The sequence below is a fragment of the Mustela nivalis genome, assembly GCF_964662115.1.
Source record: "Mustela nivalis genome assembly, chromosome: 13".
In the NCBI taxonomy this organism is placed as follows: Eukaryota; Metazoa; Chordata; class Mammalia; order Carnivora; family Mustelidae; genus Mustela; species Mustela nivalis.
The window spans coordinates 43,858,210-43,885,299 of NC_139032.1; the positions used below are offsets into that span (position 1 = coordinate 43,858,210).

Below are 27,090 nucleotides of genomic sequence, written 5' to 3' on the forward strand. Positions count from 1 at the left end.
TTATTTATTTGAGAGAGAGAACATGAGAAGCGAGAAGGTCAGAGGGAGAAGCAGACTCCCCATGGAGCTGGAAGCCTGATGCGGGTCTCCATCCTGGGACTTCGGGACCGTGACCTGAGCCGAAGGCAGTTGCTTAACCAACTGAGCCACCCAGGCGCCCTACCACTCCAATTATTTTTTATGTCAGAACTAGTTCTGTGTTTCTAGAGTCAGAGCTTCCTACCTGTAATAGATTTCATCTTCCTTCTCAATTGTCCACAGATACGCACAGTCTGCCTGGGCTTCTACATGTACCTTTACCAACATAATATTCCAAAAGCTCCACTTTGCCCTTCATGTAATGAGTACTTGTATGTCAAAGCCAATTATATGTTTCAGGAAAGTTGAATTCTTCAAACACAGTTTAATGCCAAAACCCCTTTGTATGGTCCCCACTCAACTTTAACCTTATTTCTGACAACATCTATTTAGATTGTCTTCCCTGCAGCTTGCTGAGACCACGCTGTGTTCCCATGTGCAATTACCAGCTCAGATCTTTGCTTATAGAGCCTCTTCCACCTGGTACATCCTTCTTCCCTCTTCTCTAGACCTTTCTTCAGTAACCAGCTCAGGTATCACTTGCTCATGTGCTCTCAGGATGGGCTTGTCTCTCCAAACTTCTACAGAACTCATGATCTTTGATTATGGAACCAGATAGGGCCCTGCCTTCTTAGGTTGCCCAGCGGACCTTACGCAGGTGTGAAGAGTCCTTGGCTGGGGCCTCAGGGCAGTCTGTCATCAGGATCTTAATCTGCAGGGATGATATCTGCCCAGCGGGGAATATTAGTGCAGCTCTGGGGAAAGAAGCAGGAAATTGGAAATCTTAGTGGGTAAAATATGGAGCAACGACAGTGGGGGTAGGGAGAGGGAGGCAAGTGGAAGTTTGGCTGGAGCTACAGCAGGGCACAAGGCAGTCAACAAATTCAGACTAGGAGTGAATTCCTGGATCCCATCCCAAGAACACTGTCCATTGGCTGTCACATCCCTCCAACTTTGGGTCTCCATTTATTTTTTCATATCTATAGACCATCTGCCTTGGAAATCTTCTAAGCAAGGACTATGTTCCACAATACTTTGTCCAGCATGCAGAACAGAATCTAAAGCAGAGTAATAATAATAATGACATACTGACAATACAAATAATAGTAATAAGAATACCAACTATCATTTATTGTCCACTTTCTGTACCATGTGCTACCTAAGGCACTTTGCATACATACCTCATTAATCTTGGGAAGAGGGTTCTATCCCCTTCTAACAGATGAGGATATGAAAAAGAAAGGTAACTTTCTCAAGATCACGAAACTTATTTGTCACTTTAATGATGAAAGTAATACACATTTTAAAAATGCAGATTCATCTCAACAACCATTTACTAAGCACCTACTATATTTAACATACCAGGGAATGTAAATGTGGGTTAAGCAGTCCTTACTCTCTAGTTTATACCATCAACACTTTAATTCTAACTATTGAAATGTTTTTGTTTTGGGAGGAGGTCACCAGGGTAATGGCAAAGTAGTTAGATTATGAGTATCATTTTAGAATACCTCATCATTTTAATAGGAAAGTCTTTAGAAATAGCACTTGATTTATTTTGCCTTTTTCTTTTAAAGGGTTGGGCTTGATTATATATGAAGCAGGTTCAAAGTTGCTGCTGAACACACTAAATTTCAGGTGGACTTAATTTTAGTTTGAATTAGATTCCCTTGTAGAGTTATCGCTTTGCACACTCCATTGCCCTTTAATGGGTTTGAGTGGATGTGTGTTCAGAGGGCTGCTTGCCTCCAGTCTGAAAGTACAATTTAAGTAGATTGCTTTGGTTAGAACACTAATAGAACACTAACCATTGCTGGTTAGTGTTCCAAGTTTCTAGAGACAATTGATCTTCATGTATTACATATTAGCCCAACTATATGAATGAGTGAGTGTGTGGAGAATATACCTTCCAAGCTTTGTTAAAGAAGTTGATTGAAACGATGGTATTCTGTGCTGAACTCAAATTTGATACAAATCATATGAAAATCAGAAAAAATGATCTTAGCTTTTCAAGTGCCTTACCTTCCTGGCAACTCAAAATTTATGCCACCGATGGGAATTTGGCTAAAAGATCATGTCACTTAATATTCAACCCACTGCATGTAACTGAAATATCCCCAATGGTGGTAAAAGCGTAAGTATTTGTTTCTCTTCTATGTGAAAGAAATTTTCCAAGGATAGAAATTTCAGGGTCACTATGGACTAAGGTGCTACGGACCCAGGCTCATTCCATTTTCTCCTAAATCATCTTAGCTTCTGCCTCTTATTCTTGAGGACATCTTGTGATCCAAAAAATGGCTCCTAGAGTTCCAACCACTCATATTCTGGGAAATAAAATGTAGGAAGGGACAAACAATAAGGTGATAATGGAGGAAAAGATATATACCATATGGCTCTCAAGGACTTTTCCAGAAGCTTCCATTTGTATCCTCTGAATAGCTCACTGGCATGAACTAAGCCACAGAGCCCTGCCTAGGGGCAGGGGATTCAGGCTCATGCAGTCTTCATACTATGCAGAGTATGTACTATGTACCTAATTTAAGGAGGAAGGGAGAATAAGTTTTGGAGTGAGAAGCCAGTGGTCTTTTCCACAGGGATACACTAGGTAGGATCATGGAACTAAATCCCTAGTTTATATGTGGTCTGTAAAGTTTCAATCTAAGAGGAATGGACATAGATGCAAAAATCTTTATTTCCCAGAGTGCAAGGAGGGTAACTCCCAAGAAAGAACGAAGGCTATGCCAACATGGCTCAGTGGTTCTCTTTGATAGAAGGGGGTCCACCGCCATGCTGGTACCCTCTCCCTGATGCTGGATTGTAAGGGACATGCAGGAAAACTGGTTGAACTCTGGAGCAGCTAGTGGTGATGGTGACAGTGATGAGTATGGCAACAGCAAACATTTATCTAAGTGAGTTATATATGTAATAATCAAAGTGGCAAACACTTCAGATAATCTGAGGATAATCCTTATGGGGAAACTGAGGCACATTTTGGTTAACTAATTTGTCAAGGTCACACCCTTGGTATGTAGTAGAAGCTGGTTTCAAATCCAGTAGCCTGACTCCATGGTTCATGTTGAACTGCTTACACAACCCTTCGAGGCTGTCTCCTACTATCAGGAGTTATCCTTCCTATTTTAATGCAGAAGTCCCCTTCTTTTATGAATTTTGTGATTTTTATAATATATATTTGATTATAGTTATCCAGGGTATTTTATAAGCTAGCACAGGATAACTTCTGTCTCAGGGTTGACTTTGGTTGCTTTTTGTAATCAAATTTCATTTTATTTTGTGTATTATTCCACCCTCTGCCCCATTGGGCCTGATGTAGAAGGTGAATTTAGTACAAGTTAGTGATTTGGGTCCAGGACTGTCTCTGTTGTATGTGCCCATCACCTCACCCCCATTCTCTGGGAAGCATATACACATGCCACTACAGAAAAGAGGGGAAACGTGTGTGGTTGTAATCTGGCTCCTTACTCAGGATCTTACTCATCTTACTGGTTCTTGGCATAGATGAGGTTTGTGGCCACTCAAAGAAGACTTGAGGTGAAGGGAAATGCAGCTTAGATCTCCTTCCAGTGCTGATCGAGCTCTGGATCCTTGCTACTAACTACCTGCCAAGGAGTAGCCTCATCCGTCAAATTCACGTGAGAACTGTCCACCCTATCCATCTCACCAAGCATTATCAGTGATGACCATTTTGGCCATGATGTCCTCTTTCTCTAATAACCCCCAAGACCCTCTGGAATCCATAGGGTCTTATAGATGCTGCACTAGATCCAAGGGACACTGGAATTCAGGGTGTGGACATGAGAGTTTGGAGTCTCTTTCATCCCTAGGACCTTACATCATGCCACCATTACTACTCTGGCCACCAGGGTGGCATGAGGACTTTTCTCTGAAGATTGTATCCCTTCTGGCTGAGACAAAGTGGGCAATGAATGTCTTTTCTTCCCTAAGATCCCCAAACTTAAAAAATTAAAGTAGGTGTACATGCTGCCCTCTTGCCCAAGCAAGTCTTTCCAGTGGTCAAGAAAGGTAAACCATTTCCAGACACATTGATCTTGAATCCTTTCCATACTCTACCTTCTTAGCCTTTATAGAAGGTTCTCATTAAATTATATCTCAGTAAATTATATAAAAATGAACAAACTTGCCTTATTTGTAGATTGGTTGACTTTGTGCCTAATTTCATTGCTCTAGCTACAGTTTGAAGGATTCTTGTGCTATGAATCTTTCTATCATTTTGAATGGATTCCTGTGCTATAAATCTTGCTATTATTTTGAATTTGCACTATGGAGTTATGTTTTGCATAGAAGTAACAAGCACAAGCTAATTAAATACCTTGACTAGGAGGAAAAACAATTTAACAATTTAATTTAAATTTAAAAACAATTCAATTGTGATGCAAAGTAAGAGATACTGTTTTAGTATATAGTATATAGTATTTAGTATATAGGATTTAGTCATAGAGTTACCTCCCCGTGTTGTCTTGTGTTCCCAGTGATGCCTACATCAGGGAGAGATTATTCATCATCCAATGAATAATTCCTCAATGTAATGAATGCTGGTAGAAGTGGCAAGCATTTGATTTTCTTCCAATGAATTCTAAAGGTCATTCTACTTGCTGCATACATTTCCTTTTTTCTGAATAACAACTGAAAAAGAGTTTAAAGTCTAACAACTTTGGTCTAAAATAGTTATGCATGGGATGCCTAAGTAGCTTAATCAGTGGAACTTCTGACCCTCATTTTTTGGCTCAGGTCATGATCTCAGGATCATGAGACTGAGGCCCACGTCAGACTCTGTGTTGGGCATAGAGCTTGAATAAGATTCTCTCCCCTGCTGCCCCTCTTGTCTTTCCCCTCCCCCTCTTAAAAAAAAAAAAAAAAGTTAGGTACACTGAAAATGATGCCAGTGATATCTACTTCGTGGTACCAAAGAAGGCACAAAGATCTGACCTTTTAACCTGGAAGAAGAAACTAATTTAAACAAGTTCCAGACTGGTGTGTGTAATGAAAGAGGTAGAAATTTTGTGCAAGTTTATCTATGATTGTTCTGGTATTTTCTACAGAGAACTTTCACATAGATTTTTTTAAATCACCAATTAGAAAGAATTCTATAGGCAATCAAACAGCACAAGGCTTCAGAGGCTAAGCTTCCTGTTTTCCAGGAGTCAGAAGAGAAGGAAGATATTCACTTTTGCTTTGCTTACTATTCTGGGTCTTTCGCCATAGCAAATGCCTGGCCCTGACCCACCGTGTGGGTTAGGCAGTGTTTAGTAACTGAACAGTAGTCATACACAGACAGACTCAACTACTCAGTAACAAGCTGTTTTCATGTAGTAATGATAGTGAACTGGCCAGCATTTTTACAACCTATTTTGAGAAGAAAGAAAATAGGAGCTAGTGGTGGTATTTCTTGAAAGTCACCATTTCTGGCTTGAGAACTCATCCGTATAGCTAAAAATCACACAATGAATAGCCAGGGTGCCCAGAACATGCTCAAGATTCAGACAGTAATTAAAATGGAAGTCATGGGGCGCCTGGGTGGCTCAGTTGTTAGGTGTCTGCCTTCACCTCAGGTCATGCTCCCAGGGTCCCGGGATGGAACCCCACATTGGGCTCCCTGCTCAGTGGAAAGTCTGCTTCTCCCTCTCCCAATACCCCTGCTTATGTTCCCTCTCTCGCTGTGTCTCTTTCTCTCAAATGAATAAATAAAATCTTAAAAAAATAAATACATAAAATGGAAGTCATAAAACTAGTTACAGTTAACTCACAAGGACTCTTCTGGCCTCTCATTATGGCTGTATTATCCTAACTTTGCATTTGATTCCTAGTGGATGAACTGGTATTGCTATGGCTGACAGGTTCTAGGGTAGCCACATAATCCCCTCCTCCTGGGTGTTTATGACCTCATATAATTCCTTCCCTGGAGTTTGGGGAGGACCAGTGACTTGCTTCTAACCAACAGAATATAACAAAGGTGATAGGATGTCACTCCTGTGATTATGTTACATAGGACTCAAGACTTAATTGAGAGACTTGTTTTCCTTTCTGTTGGCTTTGAAGAGACAAGATACCATGAGTCCTACAGACACAGGAAGTGAATTCTTCTAACAACTTAAAAATATCTGACGGGAACAATTTCCCAAGCGAGCCTCCAGATGAGAGCCCAGCCCTGGTAGGTGCTCTATAGCCTGGCAGAAGACCCAGCTAAACCATGCCCAGACCCCTGACACAGAAAGGCTAGGAGATAATAAATTTGTGTTCTGTGTATCCTTTAATTTTGTGGTAGTTGGATACACAGCATAACAAACTAACACAACTGCTTTCTTAAACGATTAATGAGAGATATTGCTACTTGACTGAGGTATTAATAGCAAGAAGAGAAGAGACAACTGACAAGGAGACAATAGATACAAGAACATAAAACATACAAAATATAAGAACAAAAGATATGAGCCCCCCAAAGTCGCATTGCTATCTGAGCCAACATAGCATGGAAACCAGCAGCCTCATACACCAGTATAATTACTGAAAACATAATTGAACAATAAATGGCATTCATAGTGATGACTCTGAGTCCCCAAGCAGCAGTGTATTATGTGAAATGCATTCTGCTCAAGAAGGTAGAGAGCTATGTAATACAGTTGTGAAACAAATTTCATAATCATTGACCTAGCATTGGATGCATTTGACCATGGATACAGAATTATCCATATCGAAATTGCCTGAGAATTTGATATTTATCCTAGGATTAAGTCAAAGAGATCAGAAAATAACAAAATACTTACAATCAAAGAGTTACATGTGCCTTTCTCCCAATATGATATGCCAGAATGTTTATTGAATTTTAAGTTGCAAATAAACACTTGAGCTTAAAATTCAAGTATCACTTATTTCCACATAGTCAATGAACAGCATGGCCTCTATTTCCAAGCTGGAATTAGAAACAATTAAGAATGCTGATAGCAGTGGTGGACCACAGGTTGGTCTTCCCTTTGGTGTGTAGGATATGAGAGGGAGAGAGGTTCCTTGGTGTGTGGAAGAGATCATAAGGGAAACTACTACTATCTAATACTTACTTAAACGGCCCAAACTTGATGCATATTTGTATAACTGTGCCATAAATCCACTTGAGGTTTACTTTTCATGATCTTCTCTACATTTTGTGAGGTTTGGAGTAGGAAGAGGTAGTGTGAGTAAATGTTGGAAATACCCTGGATTGTGCAGAAAGATGAGGCCGGGTAAGCTAGTTCCAGCTCAGACCCACAACAGCCATGTCATCTGTCTGGGATTTAGTGTTGCCAACTGTAAAATAGGGGTAATAGTCTCTACATAAATGTAGATTATATACTATCTACCCCTTTGACAGACTCTTTTTAAGAAAATTTTGTTGCAGTAGTTTTTCAAATGGTGTCAATTTCAAAAATAAATAAATAAATAAAAAGAACCCATCTAAACAGTTTATGAAACCTATAAAATGAAATGTCTTGAGAAGAATCTCTTTATATAATTTGAACATGGGATTGCATTTCAGTTTCTAAAAGTACTTTTCATGGCAGGTGATCATTTGATCTTCTTGCTGTCCTGGGAGGTAGGTTTTATCAGCATGTCATGTCGTCAGTGATTCTTACTGCTTTGCAGTGTGTGCATGTGTGTGCCCCCCACACACTATGGATTATTGAAGAACACAGTTATCCAGTGTCCCATAACTGGTAAATGGTGGATCCAGGACTGAGACCAGACTTTTGTCTAAATCCCATTCTTACTCTGGAGTACTTTGATGTTAGCTTACCACTTACTTATAAGCAGCAGTGGTCCTCTCCCAAGAGGAAATGTGCTTCTGAGTCACCACACTGCCTTTTGATAGGCAGCGGTGTCAGGTTCCTACTTAGGGACTCACATCTGGAGTGGTATTTTAACTCTCTCACAGGCCTAGGGAACTGCTCTCTGCCCATGCAGAGTTGTAGGTAAGCGAGGAAATCCTTGTCATCAACCTCTTTCTAGTAACTCTTCTTAGTTCATTTCTCCTAGAAGGAGTCCATTTCTCCTAGAAGATTGTACAAACATGATCTTCATCCTTGTGTCTAGAGCCCTGGAGCTAATTAACTCATGTGTAAAATATGGTTCCTCTTTTTTAAAAAATTATTAGATTCTAAACAAGGAGCAAAGTTTAAACATGGCCTATCCCTATGTTCATATTGGGGATTATTTATTTTTAAAATCCTTTAAAGATCTGAAGTGTTTAAATATCTAAATCTAATAAACAAAATAATAAGTTTATACAAAAATGTTTATAATATGACCCCTGTGTTGGACCAAAAATAAAAATAAATTTAAATATCTGTGTACATTTATATAAACAGAGAGAAAGAAGATGCTACTACCTGAGAAAAGCAGGGCTTTCTGACTACTTTTTACTTTTTTTAATATCTGGAGTTTTTTTTCACTTGTAATCAAAGAGTAACTTTGTCATTTAAAATTGTCCAATAAATTTAAAATAAATATGGATGAAAGGAAAGGAGAAAGGGAGGAAGGATGGAAAATGAGCTCTCATTCAACAGCAGACATGGAGCTCATTTGATTAACTCATAGAAATAAGTTACTTGTCGTTATGCAAGAAATAAGAATATATTGTATGTAATTAAGCAGTGTGTTCATCCTGTACTTCAATAATTTTGTTTAAATGTCACTTATACATTTCTGAAATATCTATTGCTTATATTGCTGACATGAAAGAACATGAGATTTTGATAGATACTGTAGAGTGTGTGTAATGTGGGATAAAGCCATTCAATTATGCATTCCTACAGCAGGCACAAGGGAGCACAGGGCGAATACAATATGATCCCCCCCAAAATTAAAAAGACCTGGGAAAGCTCATAACTTGTTTACCGAGGATCATCGATAGCTGGCACTCTTCTCACCTCTGCCATCCCTCACAACCCCACCCACCCTGTAAATGTCTCTAATTGTGTTATTCTTGGCTATTGAGAGAATATCCTTCAGGTTGCCTCTGAACCCTAGGCATGAACAGTCACTGGGGACTGGTTGGCATGGCCGTTCTCACTGTGGTAGAATTATACTTCTGGGGAACTTGAAGCCCATAGGGTCTTTCTGTTGGTTTCTCATTGACCATGAAAACATGAAAGTATTTGATCTTGGAGGAGAAAGGGAAGGAACGAGTGAAAGCCAGTGGCAGGCCATTTTTAGAGAATTTAAAAACTTGTTTTCAAGGGAAAATATTGCATTAATTAGATCTGCCTGCCCCATGAGGTGTGTGGGGTTTTTTTGTTTGTTTGGTTTGGTTTGGTTTTGGGTTTTTTTGTGGGTTTTTTTTTTTGTGTGTGTGTGTTTTGTTTTTTTTGTTGTTGTTGTTGCTTTTGGTGGTTTTTTTTGTTTGTTTTTTTTTTTTTTGTTTGTTTGTTTGTTTGTTTTTGTCAAATCTGTCCTAATGGTCTCTGGTGACAAATTGTCAGGGATATTATAGAGACGATGCACAGTTTAACCCTCCTTGGTGCTTTCACTGTATCTTGTACCTACCCTTTGTGGTTGCTCTATGACACTGTTTTATAATTATTTATCTGTTTATTTGCCTATTACACGATGACAGTAATTCACGGGACACTGCTATGAACCAGGCAACCCTGTGTGCTGCTAGCATGCTTTTGGCACTTAATCTTTGCAGTAAGAGTAGAAAGCAGAAATGAACTCTATTTGACAAGTAAGGACACTGAGGCATAGGAAGGTTAAATAACTTGCTTACGTCACTGTGTTAGCAACTCCGTGCTCTTTCCCCCTGCACAGTACAACTTCTCAAGAAAATTAGCAGCTGAGTGATGCTTGGATGAGAATGGTGATAGGTTTGAGTAAGAGGAAAAGCTGTCTTTTAAGTAAATCATTTCTATTTCCCACCAGCTAATTGGAGAGAGGCGTTAAGAGGAAGGAATTAGTTCCACTCTGCAGTGGCCAGGCTGGGAGGTGTATTGCCCCAATGGGGGCCGGGGGTGAGTGACACAAGAACATTGTTCTGAGCGAGGTCCTGGAGGAAATTGCTCTCGAAATGGCTGTGAATGGCCATATTGAAGATTGATTTGATAATTCATTAACTTACAAAGCACGATTATTAGGTAAATTTTGCCAGTGTAGTGCACAAAGCAGCAAACTTCCCCATTAATTTCAGCTTGCTCTAGAATAGGCGAGGTGATGTTTAGATAATATTTTTCTTGAGATAACTGCCAACCAAATACAAGTCTTTCTATCGAACCAAGTACTGTAAACCCAATCCTTTCTATGTAACTTCAAAGGGCAGGCTGGAATGCCTTTTTTCCTCTAATTTTATTTTTTTTAAAAATCAATAAAACAAGTTATAGGTATGATTCATAGATAATCTTTCTCCTTTCCCATGTACACAGCTCCCTATGACTATCTAGAGTAAAAGCCTGATATCAACTAATTTCTGTTAGGATGTAACTCTTTAAACCCTCAGAATTAAACATGGTTGCAATTCAGTCATGGAACTCTTTGGTAAGATATGAATTTTCTTAACTTCTCACGTTTCTTTCTTTCTTCCTTTTTTTTTAATGCAGGCTAGTTGGTGGACTTTTAAGCTTTCCAAGAACCACCCTTTGAAAGGTTTTGTGCCCTCTCTTTATCAAGTATTATTCAATAAATCGTTCTCAATGACTATGCCCAATAAGCATAGTAGTCTATGGGATACACTGAAACAAGCCTATTAAACAGGGCCACATTTTGGCTGCGTACCCAATTAAAGGTTGTCATAATGAATTGAGCTAGGAGAGGAATGAGCCTTGTCAGGTTTCAAATGAAATGTCTGTTTTTGTATAAGTAACCGCTGAGGGGTTCCAGCACTGCAAATTGCCTAACGTGGTAGGATAGTCACAGAAGCTCAGAAATTCAGGAAAATGAAGTGCAGCCTAGTCTTCCAACTATGTCATACATTCATCAAAACGGTTTAGTGTCAGCTTTTGCTTTTAAATTCCAGTGAACAAGAAGCCAGCTTATTTTTATAAGGATAGCATGATGTGTATGTGTATTTTAAGGGGAATGTTACAGGAATGAGTTACGCTTGTCCCACCGGCTCCTTTTAATCCTTGACCATTTAAATGGAAAATCCATGTAAGCTGACTTTATTCCATGGAAGTCACTTTTCAGGGGGGAAGATTAGGAGCTGTCATTGTGATCAGCCCACTCTGTACTTTACACAGAGCGCTGTTCTTATGCCCGTCTGAATTTTGTCCTTTATTTTGTTCATTAGAGTGGCTATTTCAGCCAGATTTCAAGCCAGGCTTTTATTGATTGTTCCCAAACAGGGAGAGAATTCATCTATTTACAAGATAAGAATTAACTGCTGGCTCTTAGTCTATGACAGCGTTCTCTAGATTTGAGCCCATTAAATAAATTAACCAGGAGGATACTGCAGAAGAATTGCCATCATTATTTGAAATTTGACCCAAAGAATTATTTCATATTAATTTTTTAAATGATTTTATTGTATTTAGTTTTCCCCAACCACCCATTCTTCTCATTGGTGTTCATAAATGGAAGGCTGGGAGGTGGGTTCTGACTGACAGTCCACCACGAGGTGGCCCTATGTCTTTGTCATTCCAGAGTCACGGGTGGTGCTCTCACTTACCCCTAAGGCAAATGAGCCCATGTGTTTTCTTGTGAACCTGTCTGCAGGTGTCAAAATAATCCAGATTTCTACATGAAATCTGGGCTGATGTTACAAATAAGCAGATGAAAATTATCCTCTTAGAATGGTTTTTATAGCGGTAAAGGGAACAGGAGAGGACTCCAAAAGAAATATTTAGATCATGTGTTTCTGCTGGAAGGTGCCAGTTGGGGACTGGGTTCAGTGAGGAATGCTTAGGACTAGGCCTCCATATTTGGCCTGGGTGGCGCCCCCCCCCCCCGCACTCATCTGGCCTGACAGATGGGGATGAGAAGGGGGAAAAATCAGTTTGTATGCTCGTCCCTCCCTCCCATAACTCTCAGAAAATCCCTAGTAGGAGCTTCTGTGGATGTGTCTCAGAGCTCCAGCGTCCCTGCTGTTACCAGGCCATCTCCTTCCCTCCCCACTGAGGAAGACAGTCCTGCTTTTTCTCGGAGGCCCACACAACAGGGCTTGAAGACTGGTGTCACCTCCACCAACAGAGAGCACCCAGCCTGGCCCACTCTTCCTTAATCCCTGGAGATGCAAACCTCAGTAACGTGGCCTGGCAGGTTCAGCCCACAGTCTGGAGAAAGTGGCCCGTTACCTGGGCCAGGACGGGGCGTCTTAGCTGTGCATCACAACCCTGAGTTCAAAGAAGATTTTTGAAAGGCTCTGGCCTTGGCAGGAAGACTTTTTCATTGAATCTAATTACCAGCTTAAAATGCAGTTGCCAACACAGAGAACCAGCTCCCATGAATTTCCAGGCCTGCTTATTAAGATGTCACTTAAGGCTGCAAATAATTGTGGTAACTGGCATCAATTCTTAGAGGGCTCGGTGAAGATTATTCTTCCAGAGACTGGCCTTTCTTGAAATATCTTATTATACCCGTATTCTCTCTCCATTTCTTGAAGTTATAATACCACATTCGAAGAAAGGCTTTGAAAGAGGACAGTTTTAAAAGAGTTTCTTAGGGGGCACCTGGGTGGCTCAGTAGGTTAAAGCCTCTGCTTTTGGCTCAGGTTATGATCGCAGGGTCCTGGGATCGGGCCCCTCATCGGGCTCTCTGCTCAGCAGGGAACCTGCTTTGCCCCCTGCCTGCCTCTCTGCCTACTTGTGATTTCCGTCTGTCAAATAAATAAATAAATAAAATCTTTAAAAAAAAAAAAAAGAGTTTCTTAGGATCTTGCCTTGGAAACTTTACTGTTATTTGAGTCATCGTTGCACAGCTGACCCCATGATAAATGCAAGTAACATCCACGTGTGATCAGAGAAACTGAGTATTAGAGTCGTGATGTTTAACATTGATAGGTTAGTCTTTACTGAAAATGGTGCGCTTTTCATGGTCATTTTATTTTGTCATCTTGCTGTCTTTGTGTTTAATTAATGCTGTTCAATGTTTCTAATAGGAATACTTGGGTTCTTTGTTGCTGCCCTTTCTACTCTTACAATGACTTACCCTATTTCATCCTTCTATATTTTAAAATAAATCTGTAACCATGTTTCTCTAAGACCTGTTTCCGCAGACTTCGTTATTGCAAAGTCCACCACGTGGGGGCGCCTGGGTGGCTCAGTTAGTGAAGGGTTTAGGCTTTTGATTTAGGCTCAGGTCATGATCTCAGGGTCATGAATTCAAACCCTGTGTGGTGTTCCCTGCTCAGCTCAGAGTCTACTTGTCTCTCACCCTTTGCTTCCCCCCTCCCCACTCATAGTTGCGTGCTCTCTCTCACAAATAAATGCATACAATGGAAAGAAGGAAGAAATGGAAGGAGGGAAGGAGGAAGGAAGGGAGGAAAGGCCACCACTTGGTGCATATCAGGAAGACTAGATTCTAAATTGAGTTGTTTTCTGATGCGATCAAGGACTGTTCATATTTTGGTTTCTTCGAGTGCACTAAAATGATATCAGGTTGACTGTCTGAATTATGATTATTAACAGGTCAAATATTATACAACTTGAACATATGATGGGGGGTGGTACCCAGAAATTCATCCTATCATGTTTGTCTAATGTGGAGAGTATGAAGCTTGCTGATCCTTTCATGACTTGATTTTTATAATGTTTATAATGTTTTTTGAAGAAAAGAGATAAGATTTTGGAAGCTATAGCATTCTCCAAAGGTCTTCTACAGTAAATGATAGTGACCTACGGTCCATGAAGAAGACATTTTTAAATTTCTTTTACTTGTATAATTTATGGATTACTTAAAGCAAATGTTCAGTGCTATGTGTTTACTAGGCCACAAAAACATTTAGAGGACTGTGTTGAAGAAGAATTGATACAGAAGAAAATATGAAAGTAAAGAAGATTACTCAATGCATGGCTCTAAAGAAAGGTGGAAAAAGCTTGGCCAACATAGATCATTTGTACACCCCTATTCCTAAGAGGTTTCAATTATTCAGCATGCATTTCTTACGCAGCATCTACCTCAAGCACTGTACTAAACATAAACCCTCAAGGAGCTGATTCCTGCTTTCTATAATTTCTATTTTAATATTAGATATAATATGCACAGGAATTACCTAACCATGGAAAGGAAAGATGTAATGAATATTTAGACCTCATGCGTCAAAGAAATTAAGGGGAAGTAAGATCAGTGGCGTGGGAGTCATTGTGCCAGATCTGGATTGCCTTTTCCAGAGTTTCTTGTTGGACAAAATACATAAAGCTGCTGTGGCTGGGGCTTTCTATTTCTCTCAGAGCACATTCCCCACAGATTCAAGCTATTCTCAAGACTGTATTCGAGCCTCAAGGGTCAGTGTAGACTTGTCCAGTCACTAAAGCTGAGTTTGTTTTCAGTTGTTGAAATGGTTTTTAGAAGGTGATCCTGTGAGTTGTGAGATGAAGACAGATAACTGGGAATTAACAAGAACTTGTTTCAAGTGGGTGAGGATATTGCAGGAGACTCACAGAATCAGTGTCATGGCAGGCAAAGCAAGGGGACATTGGGTCATAGAATATGAGGGACAGAAGGAATGGTGATGAGCAGTTCCAGTTTGCTGCACCCCAGGAATGATGTGCCTTTATCAGTCATGGAGGTGCTGGGAGAAACTTCTTTGCCTTGGATGAAGGTCCTCCCCCACTGCTACCCCCACTCCTGTTCTTTTTATTTTCCAATCAGATTTCAGTTGTCCAAATGTAGTTGAAGGGAACGAAAAGCAAGAGGGTCCCAAAAATAGAAGAGTGAAAAGATAAATGGAAGGAAAATCAGAATTACAGTCTGCCACATGTATCAAAAGAAGGAGCAGGTCTGTTTGGACAGTCCTCTTCCATAGCAACTTATACAATTTTTTTTTTTTTAACCATTTACTGAAACCCCCAGCATGGGATTTGAAAAGCAGTTCTCTCTGTGCCATAACCCTGGGAATTTTACCAGAAGGACTAAATATCCCTCTTCTTTTTCTACCAACACCTTAACTGTTTCAATCACTCTGTTAAAATTGTTTGAACTCCCTTAGCTTTTCCCATATTCTGCGAGGTTGGAGAGTATGCTTTGTGATTCCCTACCTGTCCCCTTTACTCAGTGTATTGAGTAAAAACAATTACTATATATATATATATAACTCAATATTAAGTAAGTATGGTTACTACTTGTTGCTATAGAGCATAACAGCAGCCATAATTATAGCAGAGAAGAGCTATTGGATTTTGCTAGATTTAAAAAATGTGATTGATAAACCTCAGGAAGAGGATAGTGGGTGAAGTAATTAAACTGTAACTGGGAAAAAAAAAGGTGCTCAGAAAGCAGGTGTGTGGGAGGAAAAAAGACTATTCATTTGAACTTAGGTACTGAAATGATGACTTTTTCTCCTCCTCAGGCCAAGTAAAAAGGGAAATAAACCCGACACGAGTGGCAGAATCAGATGATTTTTTTCAATAAGAGATTTCAACATATTATAAGGCAGATGGCATCCTAGAGAAGACATTCAAAATGTTGGCCGCAGAACAAGTAGTTTTGTAAAAGGAGGTGAATAGCATAGAAATTTAGCAAAAGCAACAAACGCTCCCTCTAAGACACTGTTCTCTCCCTACTGACCCCACCCACCACTACGGATCCCACGACGCGGGCTGGTGATAACGTTGGCACGTCTTGCTTTCTAACCACAACTGTCCCTTTCCCCACCCCAGGGGATGGGGCTTGATGAAGGTCTAGGCAGCACTGAGTTCAGGGGGGTCTGAGAGTTCTGAAGAGCAATAATCTTGCTTTCCCTGCCACAGAGGTTACCCTCCCCATCCTCTTTCTGTGTGTTTTTCCATCAGCGCTGGCAGTGTACACACCTCATGCCCCAGGTGTCAGGGACTGTGAAAAATCATGTTGCTGTGGTCCCAGCCCCCGAGCCAGATGGCAAAGGAAAACAATGCTTCTCTTATCTGCTTCTTCGTTCTTCCCTCCTCCAACTCCCCTTCCATGCTGCTCACTCAGACTTGCCTTATACCCACATTCTCCAGTGTGTGTTCTGTTTATGACAGCCAAGTCCATATTTTCTAGGATTCCCTCACCAAGGGTGCCATCTGATTCAGGCACTTGACACTAAGAGGTGAGTAACACATTAGCCTAATCTCTGGAGTTACTGACCCGGCCTCTTCATAATGTCCAAGATAAGAATGCATGGAATACTTGTAACCCCATTAGTCCTTTGAAAATAATAGTACTTTTACATAATACATACTAACACTGAATAGGATGCCTGGCATATAGTAAGCACTCAGTAAAATTTAGCTGTTATTACTTGTATTTTTTTATGTTGTGGATTTTTGGAGAGGTGGGGTTTTAGCCACCAGGGTCCAACAAAGAATGATATGTGCAGTCCGCATCCTTGAGTGCAGCAGTGCTTCACCTTTGGAGTGGCCCTGCCCTCCAGGAGCTGTGCCCCCTTCTTTCTGTGGAACAGACAGCATGCAAGTGCCAAGTGGGGAGGTCTCCAGGTCGGTTCCTTCATATAGCCTGGCCTCCGGTGGTTAAGGATCAAGACTGCCTCAGGGGTGGGGGTGGGGGGCTTCCATGGGCCAGCCTGCATTTCATTTCATCCTCCTGACCTGAGAAACAGGCCACCAGGTCACCACTACCTCATTTTAGGAAAGAGGAACTAGGGTCGGAGGGCTAAGGGACACGCTAGTAAATAGCAAGATGGGAATACACACAGCTTGCCTGAGTCCAAGCCTCACTACTTCTAGGGACGTGGTTGAAAATTTGAAAGTTGGTTCTGTGGGGCTCCTGGGTGGCTCAGTGAGTTAAAGCCCCTGCCTTTGGCTCAGGTCATGATCCCAAGGTCCTGAGATTGAGCCCTGCATTGGGCTCTCTGCTCAGCAACGAGCCTGCTTCTTCTTCTCTCTCTGCCTGCCTCTCTGCCTACTTGTGATCTCTGTCAAATAAAAAAAAAAAGTTGGTTCTGAAGAAATAATGATTTATTTGCTCAGAGATGTGTCTTCCAGGGGTGTTTTCTTTGGCCTTTATAATTTCAAAACAGCTAATAATTACAATCTTTATTTGATAGTTAGCTTCACATTTGAAAATGGTTTATCTCCATGCCCTTTAAGGCTATTTCTATTTTCTTTGTTAAAATGAAAATCCTATGTTCATTTGGTAAGATGTTTAAAAAACTGTGAGTTAGATGTCCATCTAGGGTGATTTTCTCCATACATTTCTCTTTTTATCCTTGGAAACTATTTGGGCTGGTTCCCATTGTCCCAGGAGAAATGAAAACCACACTTTTGAACTTTAGGAGAAAAAAGCAATTCCTGTATCACTTTCCATTTCTATTTAGGATCAGTCAAATACATTTGTATGTTTTAGGACATTGACTGTAACCTGCTCTGGGTTCTGAGTTCTCCAGACTTGCATTCTTCCTTCCATATCCCCACTCCCAAGACATATTCAATTGACTGCAAAATAGATGAACTACTGATTTGAGTAGCTTAAGAAACAACACGAGCTGATTTGCATTTTGAGGTGTGTGCCTGTGCACATGTGTGTTTTATTCTTGGCCTCATTGTAAAAGATGACTTCCTGAAACTGGATTTCTGGGAAAGCTCAGAGATATTAATGGAATAGATGTATTCAAGCTCAGTTATAGAAACCTGGCCATTGTAGCCCAAGAGAATAGATGGGCCACCTTAGAGATTCTTGGTTAAACTTTTAGAGAAAACAATCAAGTAGCTTCAAGTTCTTTAATGGGCAACATCTCTTTAATTGTTTCCTTTAAAAAGTATACAAGATATCATTGAAATATTGATTAGTACTCGTGTTTTGTGATAAATGTGAATTTTATTCTGAAGACATCTAAGAGATAATGATCCCAAACTGCTATAAGTTATACCAAGGAAAACAAGTCCTTTGTTGTTCTGTGCTGTCAGTTAACAAGAGTTGCCAAAATGGGTTATTGTACATATCACTTGACTTTGAATGGTATACTATGGTAATTGTTTGCTTAGGTAACATATTAAACTTCTCATGCTTTTACTCTTCAGCGAAACAATGCAACAAATTAATAGGGTCCTGCTGTAGGGCCCAGTTTCCAAATGAGTTATGTATCAGCTGAAAAGTAGTAGGTACAAATAATCATCTTTTTCCTTTTCTTCATGAGATCTTAGCAATAGAAATAGAAGGCAAATAAGACAGAAGAAATAATTAAAGAGGAACAGCCACAATGTCCTCTTTCAATGTGCTTTTTTTATTTTCCAGAAGTAAACATTGTGGCCCTCAGAACTACATAATTTTCATGAATTAGAAACTATACTATCCAATGCTAGACTTCTGGTCTTCCCCTCTGCTGACCTTTTGCAACACTGAGAAACTTGTTAAGGCTTTGAAATATCCAATCTGGAAAAAATCCTGATTGTATCCCTCTGCAAATTCATCTGTGTTGCTTGGTACACTTTAGCTTAAAATGTCAGTTTTTTTAACTGAAAGCATAGACAGTTTATCAAACGGTGTTTTGGAGTTTGAGAAAAGAAATTGATTTCCCACAGAGAGTCAAATCTGGTCCAGGAATGAATTCAGCACATTGGCCTTTTAAAGGAAATGCTTGGCTGTATCCATTTGGGAATCTCCTTGAGCAATAAATTTGATGATTTAGGCATGTACCTTCTAGTGTGTCTACTGTGTTGGATAATGTTGAGTTATCTCTGATTAAGGGGAACATGCTTCGTTATGCTAAGTTGCTTTCATCATTATTCATTTTTTAGCTGCTTTCATGTATTCTCCTGATATTCTCACATTAATAACGAGAGTCAACTTGGATTTTGCCAGACATTTTTGGAAGGTTCCTAAGAACATTCCTCTTTCACTTTTTCTCTGCCTCTTCTTTCCCTGCTAAAGACTATACAATATTATGTCCTTAGAAGGAAAAATAGACTAAAAAACTTCTCCTCTTGTTTTATCGAGGTAAGAATAGGAATTTAAGGGACTAGCCAGGGCTTTATGTATGAAAACTTTAAGTAAGTTTAATTTTATATGTATAAAAACTCTAATTAAGTAATGGGAAGAATACAATTTTTATCCTACTCTAGTCTTGTTCTCATATATTATACGTAAGCACGTGGGGCTTGGGATCTTGAAGACCTCAGTGTGAATCCTGGCTCTGCAACTTATTATCTTTGTCTCTGGTTTTATTATAAAATGTACTTACCTTTAGGTTCTCCATCTGTTAAATAGGAATAATAATTTCCATATTATTGTTTTGTTTCAAGAATTTGTTGTGAAAAATATAGATGAAGTACTCGTAATATATGACACATCTTAATTTATCGAAAGTGAATGTCTTCTTTTCAAATTTTGTATATAAAATTGATATACTTCCTAAATAGAATATTTTATAAGAAAATCATTCAGTATGACTTGCTGTGACCATATTACTCAGGATTGTGATAGTGATTGTTATGGTAGATGAAATAAGTAGGTTATAAATAAATAGATGAAATCCATGCACTTTCCAGACAAACCTGATATTGTAGTGGAAAAATCTTAGTGTTGATTCAGATAGAACTGGCTTAAATATTACTTCTAAGATATTAAGCCTGTTTGACAGAGAAATTTATTAAATAGTTTCCTTGGTTTCTTTAATTCAATAGGACAAAAAAAGATAAAGCTATATAAAGGTGAAAGAACTGTTTTGAAGGTAATCCATGTTAAATACTTAAACTAGTCCTTGGGATTTCCTATAGATCAGTTTATGTCAATATTCATTTAATATCTCCCCTCGGTCTTCTGTGGAGCTACTACATAGTCCTACCAATGATGATCCCTGAAATATTTTACTTATCTCTCACATTTTTCCCATCATCAGACTTCATCTGTTGTTTTAAGCTTCTTCCCACCAGATTGTTATTCTGTCTCCCAAATTTGTCTTCCTGCCCAATGTGAAGATACCCTCTCCCTTGTCAGAGCCAGACAACAGCTTCTCTGACTGCCAGTAGAATGAATGAATCCTCTTCCATGTCTCCACCATACCCTGAACACATCACAAGTTAGCACTTATAGCACTTTTGTCCCCTTATTCATTTGTGTATATGCTTCTCTCCTTTTTTAAAAAGATTTTATTTATTTATTTTACAGACATAGATCCCAAGTAGGCAGAGAGGCAGGCAGAGAGAGGAGGAAGCAGGCTCCATGCTGAGCAGAGAGCCTGATGCGGGGCTCAATCCCAGGATCCTGAGATCATGACCTGACCCAAAGGCAGAGGCTTAACCCACTGAGCCACCCAGGTGCCCCTATGCTTCTCTCCTTAAGACTAAATGCAGTCCTTGGAGGCCAGGATCATATCTTGTCTAATTTTGTTTTGTTTGTTTGTTCATCTGTTTTATTACCAGTGCTTGGCACAGAGTAAACATTCAATTTTTTGTTGAGTGGATTAGGTAGGTTGGTGGATGGATGGGTGGATGGATGGATGGATGGGTAAGAGAAATAAGTATATTGTTGGATAAATGACCCCAAAAGCTCTTTCTAAAGTGCCTTTAAAAATTAGCTAACTGGAACCAGGAATACTGCCTCCCAAGAGCAGTGGTTCTATACAAACTCAGTGTTCATGGTAGACAAAGCTCTCAACTACCAAGTCTCCAGACGACAGGTAGCACCCCTTCCCAGCTCCCTGACCAGGTTCTATCTAAGCTCAGACTTTGCTTCCAAGCTTTTCATGAATCCCACAAGGCCATGCCCATTCTTGCTCTATAAAGAGAGAACAGCAAACGTTGCTGCAGGCTTACTGTTAAAACCTAACCCTCCTCCTACCTCTGGCTGCACCTCACCCCTGGGGTGCCTTTTGGGGGACCCTAAGAGAATGGGGGAGGGACTGCATTCACCTGGCAACACTTCGTCCTGGACATGAGTTCCAGGCTGAATCTGGTGACACTGTTGGTACCTTTTCCAAGTTCCTTTCAGGGTAGTAAGTTGATTTGACAAAGGCATTCAGTGTCTTAAATGATAATTAAAGAATGTAGGGCCTGTGTAATTGAAGAGTTTGTAAAAGCAGGCAGATAACCATACCAACAAGCCTAGGCTCAGGATAAATGCTAGATTAGAACAGAAATTTCAGACCTGGAATACATAAAACATAAGGTCTTAGAGCCAACCCCTCAAGAGAATAAAACACACCTGATTATATCTTTATGCACATATATATTTAAAAAAAAAATATGAGGCAACTCACAAGTTCACCTACAAGAAGATAGAAAAACACAAGAGAAAATCAAGGGCAGGGCAAGTACAGACTATTCTGAAAGGTTAGTCTCGGGGAAATGAGAATGACGTGGGCCCATGAGATCCGAGGTGGCTAATGCCAAGTGTGTCTCAGATTTGGCCTGAGCTCCACAGACAGACATTCTCAGTGAAAGAATCTGGTCAGAAAATTGTCTTTGCCCTATGTTTATGTTAGAAATAGCACTGAGAAGAACAGAAGGCTTTTGTGTCCTCCATAGCTTCAGCATAACCAAAAGAAACAAAGAAGTAATTTTGTGGGGGAGGGGGGAAAGAGAAGAAAAAGGTGAACTTACTGAATTATTATATAAATGTAAGTGGGAGAATCTGAGGTCCTGTCATCTTGAGCTGAATGCTAAATATCATCTCTGAACCTTTTAATTAGAACACATAGCAATATTAAGAATGCTATTTAGTGTCTCCTGCAGACTCACTGCTGTTCAGAATTTTGTCATGTATTCATTAAACTATGCTCTGTAGGGGTACAATACACACTTGAGAAAATTGACAAGTCCAGGGACTTCTATGCCTAGCAAGCAGATAGATACAGACCGGTGAGACTCCTAAGCCACCTGACTTAGCATCATATCATACTGCTTCCAGATAGATTCACCTGAACATGTAGAGATTGATTTGCCAGAAGTCTTCTGTTGCACAGCATGTCATGTTTGGGTTTAACCAGAAATTTACAAAGGTGGAGACTCTTTTGTCTATGGTAAAGCAAGCAGTCTCCAAGCCAGCAATGTGACTGTCCCGGCTGATAACTCTAATACAGGACTTGAGAGGCACCATCTGTTCAGACTTGTTTGTTTGTTCTAGAATAAGGGGGTAAGAACATCTCTGCTCATTTTTATCCACTATCTGTGGTAGCACCAGGGTAATGAGTGCGACTGGCCTGATACTAGAATTCGGCATTAAAGCAGACGAAAGGCAACAAGTATCATTATAACAAAATCATTTCATAAGGTTCCCACAGAAGGAGGCGAGTAGAACCAAATCCACATGGAGGCACCAGCGGGAGTTGTGGACACGCCTTGCATCTCGTCACAGGGCTCTCTTCCAAAAAGAGATCAAGCTCAGCCTTGTTTTGTTAATGAGATCTGACAGAATTATTGCCTCGGGTGGTATATAAACACTGATTTTATTCTTTTAAAACAATTTAAAAATCATCAAAAGACTTTAAGCATCAGTTATAATTATAGACACTATAGTACTCTGAGAAATACGATTTACCAGTTTAATTGATCTCAGAACTAAGAAAGGTGAAAATGAAAATACACAGTGATTTCTTAGGATATAATTTTACAGTTCTCAGAATTTGTGTTTCCAAAACAAACTTATCTTTCATTGTTATTACTTTTAAACAAATACAATGATGGATTTATGTCCTCTCATTCTGTTTTGAGTTAGCCTCAAAAAAGTGTTCCAGTGTCACTTATATTTCATCTCTAATAGATGTTTTACAGTTACTGGGCTCAATTATTTTCAAAATTATTATTAAAGTTATTATAATATTATTGACTATGTTCCTTATGCTGTACATTACATCCCTGTGACTTAATTTATTTTGTAAGTGGGAACTTTTTACCTGTTAATCCCATAGTTTCCCTGGCCCCCTCCCCACCCTGAGCCACCTCTGGTAACCAACAGTTTGTTTCTTACATCTGTGAGTCTGTTTCTGTTTTGCTTCTTTGTTTTGTTTTTTTAGATTCCACATATGAGTGAAATTGCATGGTATTTGTCTTTCTCTGACTGACTTCATTTAGCATCATAACCTCCAGGTCCATCCGTGCTGTCACAGATGGCAAGGTGTCATTCTTTTTTATGGCTGAGTAATGTTCCATTGTGTACACAGACCACAATTTCTTTGTCAGTGCATCCATTGATGGACACTTAGGTTGCTCCACATAGAGACTATTATAAATAATACTTCAGTGAACATAGGTGTGCATATATCTCTTTGAATTGGTGTTTTTGTTTGCTTTGGATAAATACCAGAAGTAGAATTGCTGGACTGCATGGTAGTTCTATTTTTAACCTTTGTTGTTGTTGTTGTTGTAATTAGTTGTACCAATTTACATTCATATCCAAAATGTAAAGTATAAGAAAGTGGTCCATGTAGTCAAAATCTTTTATATGTAGGTATCCGATTTTCCCAGCACCGTTAAATAAAAACTGCCATTTCACCATTGTATATTCTTGCCTCCTTTGTCATAGATTAATTGAATATATGGATCTATTTCTGGGCTCCCAATGCTGTTCTACTGATCGATGTGTCTCTTTTCATGCTAATACTATACTGTGTTGATAACTATAACTTTGTAGTATATAGTTTGAAATTAGGAAAAGTGATACCTCTAGCTTTGCTTTTCTTTCTCATGATTGCTTTGGCTAGTTGGGGTCTTTTGTGGTTCCATACAAATTTTAGAACTCTCTGCTCTAGTTGTATGAAAAATACCCTAGGTATTTTGTTGGCGATTACATTGAGTTTGTAGATTGCTTTGGGTGGTATGGACAATATTCAGCAATCTTCCAATTCATGAGCACAGTGTATCTCTCTTTTTGTGTCCTTTTCAATTGCTTTCATCAAAAGTCTTAAAGTTTTTAGAGTACAGGTCTTTCACCTCCTTCGTTCAATTTAGGAGCTTAATTTTCATGCCAGCTTTGAGAGATCAGAAGCAGAGAGGAGTCAGAAAACCTGGTGAAGGTGTCACAGGGAAAAACAGATAAAGATCTCTGGTTCCAAATCCTGCTCTCTCCCCATGCTCCATGTTCTTCTGTCCTGTGAATCCATTCACATTTTCCGGAGCAAGTAAATACTAGCATCCTTGCCTGAAATTGTAAGTCTTGTGAGATTTGGAATCAGGGGGCTTCTTCACAAAAGCCAAGTTCTCAGATTTTTACATGGAAACTTCCCAGCATTAGGTTTGTGATATCTTATTGCTCACTAAGGATCATCTTTCATTGCAGAAGCCAAAAGTTGGAACCTCAGGCCAGGAAGGTGTCCATTAGAGGCTGATATACTTGTTGTCCTTGACCGCTGCCTTCTTTGATTTGAGGCATTTGCCAGGTATACTATTCAATTTACTTTCTCAGAGCTGTGCAGGTGATTGACACAGAGCCAAGTCTGCTGGGTGTCCTGGAGTGTGTTTGCTGGCTGAGTCTTGTATTGTCCTCTTTTTTCCTATCTCAATTTCCTTTCTCCTCCCTTCTCAAGCTGCTTCCCTTTAGTATTGCTCTCAGGAAAAAAATAAAATAAAATAAAACAAAACACCTTCCTCTTTGTTCTCTTTGATTTCATCAGGTTCAAATATTGTATTTTCTAATTATTGTTTGTTGTCCCTTTCATCTCCATGCCCCTGAAACAATGTGTCTACATCTTGTCCTGTATTCACCATGTAGCATCAGAATGATCTCTTTACCAGTGCTTCCCTTTAACCTCCTGTATCCGTTGTCCTATCCCCAGCTTGTAGACATTAAAAATATATTTGTCTACTCTTTGTTAAGAATATGAACTCCTTGGGCACCTGGGTGGCTCAATTGTTAAACATCTGCCTTCTGCTCAGGTCATGATCCCAGGGTCGTGGGATTGAGCCCTACATCAGGCTCCCTGATTGGCAGGAAGCCTGCTTCTCCCTCCCCCCCTCGCCTTACTTGTGTTCCCTCCCTCACTGTGTGTCTCTCTCTGTCAAATAAATAAATAAATAAAATCTTTTAAAAAATAATTTGAATTCCTTAAAAATGGAAGTCATATTTTCTTATTTTGCACCCTATCTTTTCCTTAGCCAGTACTCCTCTATCTCAGATAGTAATTTGGAATGTATCCCTGAAGTATTTAGAAATCTCTTGACCTAGATGGAACTGAAACTAATCCTGGAGGTGACTAGCCAAGAAGCAAAAGGCAGGGAAAGGAAGAAGGTAGGACGGGGAAGAGAGGAAAAAGGAGAGGTGAGGAATAAAAGCAATAATAGATTGCGAGAATATTGTCATAATCACAATAGCTGCTAATTATTGAGTTCTTGCTAGGTTATTTGTCACTTATTTTATAGGACAGAAGCTCATCCATGTCCTCAATCACTGTGCGACACAAGTGCTATTTTACAGGTGTAGAAACTAAACCTCAAGTTCGGTAACTGTCCAGAAATGACCCAGCTAGTGGTTAAATGGAGATTAGATAGTTCAGTACACTCTATTCAAGAGTAACTTGCATGTGCCTACATACACCCTATGTAACCTTAATATTGCATGATTCTCCCATAATAAGTTAACCTCCTTAATGCTGATGAGAAGTTTCATTCGTAGCCTGGTGCTAGTCATTTTAGCCTGCCCTGATAGCATGTGTTTCATACACTATTTTTTAAATCTGGCTTCAGCTCTGGGTTCTCTTTTCTGATTTTCATCCTCTTTGAAAATTTCTGTTCAGTTACACATTGGTATAAGGAGTCTCAGGCCATTCGGAAACCATACCAAGTATAAAACAAAATAGGATAAATTCAGTTTTGTTTTAGGGTAATATGAGGTAGGATAAATAAATATCACATGATTTGGCCCCCAAAGGAAGCCCTGTATGATGTCACAGGTATAGGTTTCTTAGTCAGACGACACCTGTGAACCCAGCTAAAGGCTGGTTTTGCAACTTTTCTACTGCTTTTTTTTATTATGTTACGTTAGTCGCCATACAGTACATCATTAGTTTTTGATGTAGTGTTCCATGATTCATTTTTTTGTGTATAACTTGCTAACTTGCTGTGGTGTCTTTGGATAAATTAAGTCCTCAGTGTCCCGTTTATGAACTTTGTAAGGAGTACAAAAACAGAAATCACTTAGCACAGTGTTGTACATCTCAGTAAGTGGCAACCGTTATTATTTACAATATTTATTATTTACAATATTATTATTTATAAAAAATTGAAATATAAAAGAATGGAACTTCTTTAAATGTAAATTATGATTAGTACTCTGGTTAGGAAGAGGCTGAGTTCCAAGTTCCAAGCTCCACGTCCTTGGGTAAGATGCTCTGAAATTGCTTAACAAAATGTAGAAAAGGGATCTCCCAGCCTCCTGGCAGCAGGACTGCCGGTCATTGATGCTGAAAGCTCATCTCACTGAAGTGTGGGGGCAGGGGACAGGGGCACATGCGCACCTGCAGCCTGTGGGTCGTCCTCTATGTGGCCGTCACCAAGTGTCCCAGCGGTCAACCCTCAGGGCCAACATGTTACTCTGGGAAGCTGAAATTTGAAGAATTTCATTTATCATGTGCCAGATACCGTTTTAAGGGATTCACAAATATTTTAATCCTTGTGACAGTGCTAGAAGGTAGATGATATTATTAGACCAAATTTATATCCATCGAAAAAGGCACAGAGAGGTTAAGTAACTTGGCTAAGATCACACAGTCGGTAAGTGGTGGAGTTGAGACTTGCAACCAGGCAGTAGGAATTGTTTTCGTTGCCATAAGGGAATAACATATCATAATAACTTTTATGTTACCTAAGTAACTTATATGCGGAGGATGAAAATTAGAAACAGAAGAACTTGACTGATGTTTACCATTGTGTTAAACAAACGGATCTTAATTTCCTCATCTATAAAATGGGGATGATTAAAATGAATGACCTTGCAAGGGTGTTAGGAAGA

At 39.6% G+C, this 27,090-nt stretch overlaps 2 long non-coding RNA genes across 3 annotated transcripts in view; one reads left to right on the forward strand and one right to left on the reverse strand.

Annotated features, from left to right (window-relative positions):
* LOC309846455 overlaps positions 1 to 27,090 on the forward strand; it is a 398,332-nt gene that overhangs the window by 259,947 nt on the left and 111,295 nt on the right. The gene's annotated exons all lie outside the window — the stretch shown is intronic.
* On the reverse strand, positions 331 to 5,968 carry LOC309846342. 2 transcript variants are annotated; one of them, XR_014301856.1, is made up of 4 exons: positions 5,862 to 5,968; positions 4,561 to 4,740; positions 1,260 to 1,293; positions 331 to 833 (listed from the first exon to the last, which is right to left on the reverse strand). It is a non-coding gene; the product is annotated as an uncharacterized lncRNA (long non-coding RNA). The 2 variants fall into 2 exon arrangements; XR_014301855.1 differs by lacking the exon at positions 1,260 to 1,293.